This window comes from Tachyglossus aculeatus, unplaced genomic scaffold, assembly GCF_015852505.1.
Source record: "Tachyglossus aculeatus isolate mTacAcu1 unplaced genomic scaffold, mTacAcu1.pri SUPER_6_unloc_5, whole genome shotgun sequence".
Classification (NCBI taxonomy): domain Eukaryota; kingdom Metazoa; phylum Chordata; class Mammalia; order Monotremata; family Tachyglossidae; genus Tachyglossus; species Tachyglossus aculeatus.
Window position 1 is genome coordinate 773,367 of NW_024044840.1, and position 5,923 is coordinate 779,289.

Below are 5,923 nucleotides of genomic sequence, written 5' to 3' on the forward strand. Positions count from 1 at the left end.
ACTCAATGGTATAAGATGAGAAAAGGATGTCTGTCTCCATAACTAGATTGCCATCGCATTATTGGCAGGGAATATTCTGCTAATGCTGATGCACTGCAATAATTCAGAAATGCTTACTATGTGCCAGTCACTCTACTAAACCCTGGTAGTCTCTGAAGTGTTTAGTACAGCACTCTTCACATTTTCATTGTTCAATAAATGAGATTGATTAACTGATTGATTTCCCCCCTTCCCCTTCCTCATTCCCCATTCCCCTGGCAAGATACCTTGGGGCAGAGGACAAGACCGGGCAGCAGGAAAGTCAGCAACTGGGAATTACCCAGTCTGGAGACCACTGGGCTAGAGATTAAACATGATTCCTGCCCTCGTGGAACTGACAATCTACTGTCTGTGCAGAGCACAGTATTCAGAGCTTAGGTGACTACTTTGTTGTGTGACCTTGGGCAAGCCACTTAACTTCTCTCTGCCTCAGTTGCCTCACCTGGAAAATGGGGATTAAAACTGTGAGCCCCTGATTACCTTGTATCTACTCCAGGGCTTAGAACAGTGCTTGGCACATAGTAAGCTCTTAACAAATACTATCATCATTATTATTATCTATCACAATAGAGTTAGAAAACGTGATCCTTGTCATTAATAATACTTGTGGTATTTGTTAAGGACTTACTATGTGCCAAGCATTGTACTAAGCACTGGGGTGGTGTCACCCATCGTCTGGAGAGATGGGTTCTTTCAGTAATTGCCAGAGAGAGAGAGAGAGAGAGAGAGAAAGAGAGGGAGGGAGGCCGGGGTCGGAAAGCCTGAGTTTTATGTAAAATTTATTCCACGAGGCAAATTGAATTATGTAATTGTTTAGCCATAATGGGTTGAACTTCCCTTTCGGGAAAAGTGTAATTAATTAGTAATATTAGACCTTCCCTAATGGGAGGAACACTCGTGCGTGGCAGAACCCTCAGGTCACACCCAGGAAGAATTCCCTTAGTTTTTTGCCCTCATGTGCATTTCCCACTCAGGAGAAATCCACTTGAGTTACACACCCATGGGGGAAGCCCCTCTCTCACAACCGGCTTCTTCATGTAGGAGTAGCAAGACCAAGTAGAAAGAGCAAGAGTCTGGGATTCAGGAAACCTGGATTATAATCAACTCTGCTGCTTTCCCGGGAACGGGACTTTAGTCAAGCCACTTAACATCTCCATGCCTCAATCTCCTCATCTGTAAAATGAAGGTTAAAAACTTGTTCTGGAATATTACGACATTAATCCAAGCATATATCATATCCTGTCATAATTACTGTATCAGCCTCCTTGCTGACCTCCCTGCCTCTGGTTTCTCCCCACTCCAGTACATAGGGCACTCTGCTGCCCGGATCATTTTTTGACAGAGATGTTCCGTCCACGGTTCCTCACTCCTCGAGAACCTCCAGTGGTTTCCTCTCCACTTCTGCATCAAACAGGAACTCCTTAATATATGTTTTAAAGCACTCAATCACCTTGTCCCCCCAACCTTACCTTGCTGCTCTCTTACTGCAAACCTGCTCAAACAACGCACTCCTCTAATGCCAACCTACTCACTCTTCATCGATCTTGTTTATCTCACCACCGATCTCACTTCCATGCCCTACCTCGGGCCTGGAACAGCCTTCCCAGACTGAGCCCCCTTTTTCCTCCCCTCTTCCCCATCACCCCAAGCCCTACCTCCTTCCCCTCCCTACAACACTTGTATATATTTGTACAGATTTATTACTCTATTTATTTTACTTGTACATATTTACTAGTGCATTAATTTTGTTAAGGATGTGCATATAGCTATAATTCTATTTGGTCTGACGATTTTGACATCTCTATGGGGTTTTTTTGCTGTCTGTCTCTCCCCTTCTACACTGTGAGCCCGTTCTTGGGTAGGTACAGGTCTCTATGCATTGCCAACTTGTACTTACCAAGCGCTTAGTACAATGCTCTGCACACAGTAAGTGCTCAATAAATACAATTGAATGAGTAAACGAATGAATGGAACACCCTCTCTCTTCATATCCGGCAGACAATTACTCTCCGCATCTTAATAATAATAATGGTATTCATTAATTGCTTACTATGTGCCAAGCACTGTTCTAAGCACTGAAGTAGATAAAAGGTAATCAGGTTGTCCCACGTGGAATTCACAGTCTTAAAATCTTAAAAGCCTTATTGAAGGCACATCTTCTCCAAGAGGCCTTCCTTGGCTAAGCCCTAATTTCCTCTTCTCCCACTCCCTCTTGCACTTGGATTCGCTCTCTTTATTCTCCCCTCTCTCAGCCCCACAGCAGTATGTACCTATCTGTAATTTATTTATCTATATTAATGTCTGTCTCCTTCTCTAGACTATAAGCCTACTGTGGGTAGGGAATGTGTCTTATGCTGTTGAGCCATCTCTGACCCATAGCGACACCATGGCCACTTCTCTCTCCAAACACCCCATCTCCATCTGCCATCATGCTGGAAGTGTAGCCACAGTGTCTTCTTGGTAACAATCTGGAAGTGGTTTACCATTGCTTCTTTCCACGCAGTAAACTTAAGTCTCCACTCTCGATTCTCTCCCATACTGCCGCTGCCCTGCACAGGGGAGCTTTGACGTAGCAGATTGTGGTCCACTCGCTAGTCACTGCCCAAACTAGGAATGGAATGGATATACCTCTGCTTGACTCTCCCTCCCACAGTCGAGACTGGTAGAGTACTGGAAACTCTCCAGGTGTAACCCTGAGAGGGGTGGGAATGCGTATACCAATTCTTTTATATTGGCATATTATATTCTCCCAAATGCTTACTACAGCACCAGAGAAGTGGCGTGGCCTGGTGGATAGAACCCATTTCCGTGAATCAGATGGACCTTGGTTCACTCTGCCACCTGTCTGCTGTGTGACCATGGGCCATTTACTTTCCTTCTCTCTGCCTCAATTACCTCATCTCTAAATGACTGTGAGCCCAATGTGGGACAGGGAATGTGCCCAACCTGAGTAGATTGTATCTACCCCAGTTGTTAGTACAGTGCCTCGTACTTAGTAAGCACTTAAAAATACCCTAATTATTATTACTGCTATGGCCGCAGTAAGCACTCAAAAAATACAAATGATTGTTCTCTCTCCTTCTTACTGTGAGCTTCGTGTAGGAGGGGGACTCTCTAATACGATTGTATTGTATCTAATAAAGAATAGATGTAGGATCTGTTATGCACTTACTGTGTGCTAAGAACCAGTGAAGAAGGTGAAATCTAGAAGCAGTGTGACTTAGTGGAAAGAGTACAGACTTGGGAGTCAGAGGGCATGTGTTCAAATCTTGGCTCCACCACTTGTCAGGTGCATGACTTTCGGCAAGTCACTTCACTTCTCTGTGCCTCAGTTACCTCATCTACAAAATGGGGATTGACAATGATTACCTTGTTTCTACCCCAGCACTTAGAACAGGGCTTGGCACATAGTAAGCGCTTAACAAATACCATCATTGTTATTGTTATTATCTATTCCCAGCCAGTACAGTATGGTGCTCTGCACACAGAAAATGTTTAATACATATTACGATGCATACATTAGATGCATGCAGTTTCTCCTAACTGCTACACACATCTTTTCCACACGTTGTCCATCTCCTACCCCTTACTCATGCTATTTCTTGGCTTTCCCCTCCACACATAAATTTTCCAGACCCCAGTCCCAAGCCATCTTCAAAGTTCTCCTCAAATCCCACATCCTCAAACAAGACTTTGCAGATGTATTCCCAATATCCCAAGTCATAGCTGCTCAACAGCCACCTAATTTCTGAAGGAAACGTTGGGAAGAAGAGGGGAAGATTGGGGACATTAATTAATCCATCCATTAATCAAAGGTATTTATTGGCTCTTATTGTGTACAGAACACTATACTAAGCACTTGGAACAGTATGATACAATGGAGTTGGTAAACATGATGTCTCCCACCATTGAAGACGGGAGAGTAATTTTCTGGCAGACTTGAGGAAGGAGAGCGGTCCAGGCCAGAGGTAGGAGGTGGGCCAGGGGTTGGCAGCGAGACAGGTGAGATGGAAGTACAGTGAGAAGGTTAGCACCAGAGGAGCGAAGTGTGCAGGCTGGATTGTAGGAGAGAAGCGAGGTGAGGTAGGAGGGGGCAAGGCGATGGAGAGCTTTAAACCCAATGGTGAGGAGCTTTTGTTTGATGCGGAGGCGGTTCCCTGCCCACAGCAAGCTTACAGTCTAGAGGGGAAAATGACGTTAATATAAATGAAAAAGCTGCAGATATGTAGGAAAGGATTGTAAGGCCGAGGATGGAGTGAATAAATCAGTACTGTGCTAATAATAATGATATAGTAATTATGGTATTTGTTAAGTGTTTACTATATGTCAAGCACTATTCTATGCGCTGGGGTAGATACAAGGTAATCGGGTTGTTCCACTTGAGGCTCAGCCTTAATCGCCATTTTACAGATGAGGTAAATGAGACACAGAGAAGTTGTGTCCCAAGGTCACACAACAGACAGTGGAAGTGCCTGGATTAGAAACCGTGTCTTCTGATTCCCAAGCCCGTTCTCTTTCCATTGAGCAACACTGCTAGTTCTTTGAGGGTAGGGATCCCCTTCTAGACTGTGAGCCCGTTATTGGGAAGAGACTATATATTTTGCCGATTTGCACACCCCAAGTGCTTCGTACAGTGCTCCTCACACAGTAAGTGCTCAATAAATACGATTGAATATATGAATGAATGACTGAATCACGTCTACCAACCCCACTGGACTTTCCCAAGAACTTTGTACAGCGGTTTGCACACAATAGAATCAATAGAATCAAATCAGTCGAATAAAAAATCTCCAGTGGTTGCCTATCACCCTTCTTATGAAGCAAAAACTCCTCACTCTTGGCTTCAAAGTTCTCCATCACCTAGCCCCCTCCTACCTCACCTCTCTTATCTCCTTCTACAGCCCAGCCTGCACCCTCTGCTCCTCTGTCACTAACCTCCTCACTGTGCCTGCTTCTTGCCTGTCCCTCCTTCGGCCCCTTGCCTGCCTCTTACCTCTGGCCTGGAATGCCCTCCCTCCTCACATCCTCCAAACTAGCTCACTTCCCCCCTTCAAAGCCCTACTGTGAGCTCATTTCCTCCAGGAGGCCTTCCTAGATTGAGACCCCCTTTTCTTCTGCTCCTCCTCCTCTCCCCATCATCCCTATTACCTCCCTCTGCTCTACCCATCTCCCTGCCGTACGACATTGGTGTACATATATATAATTCTATTTATTTTATTCATGAGATGTATAAACCTACAATGCCATTTATTTATTTTGATGCTATTGATGCCTGTCTACTTCTTTTGTTTTGTTTTCTCTCTCCACCCTTCTAGACTGTGAGCCCATGGTGTGGGTTAGGGATTGTCTCTATCTGTTGCCAATATGTACTTTCCAAGCACTTATTATAGTGTTCTCCACACAGTAAGCACTCAATGAATACGATTGAATGAATGAATGGACGGTAAATTTCTTGAGAGCAGGGATCAGGTCTACTAACCCTATCATACTCCTTCAAACACTTAGTACAGTGCTATGCACACAATAACTACCAATGATTGAATGGCTGATTGATTTCAGTGCCTGGCACAGAGTAAGCTCTTAATAAATACTACAATTATTATCATTATTATTATTATTATTACTTGACATGGATTACTTTAGCGATGGTTCTTTTTCACAGCTCAGTGTGGTCCATTCTTTACAGCCCCATGATCTGATCTCCCCACTAGTTCGGCATAAACGTTTACTCCTCAGGCAACTGTGCCTCACACTCTGCTTCAGCCGGTGACAGGCATGGAGGAGAGGGAGAGCAAAGATCATGGAACCCTGGAGAAACGCTCAATCCTATCATCTACCCGATTCCTCTTCCATCAGTCAGTCAGTCAGCCAGTTAATCTTATTT

General features: G+C 44.4%; 1 non-coding gene across 1 annotated transcript; it reads right to left on the minus strand.

The window, feature by feature from the left end:
- Positions 1-2,604: 2,604 nt before the first annotated feature.
- LOC119922171 lies at positions 2,605-2,742 on the minus strand. The gene has a single exon (XR_005448638.1). It is a non-coding gene; the product is annotated as a small nucleolar RNA SNORA7 (small nucleolar RNA).
- Positions 2,743-5,923: the final 3,181 nt, after the last annotated feature.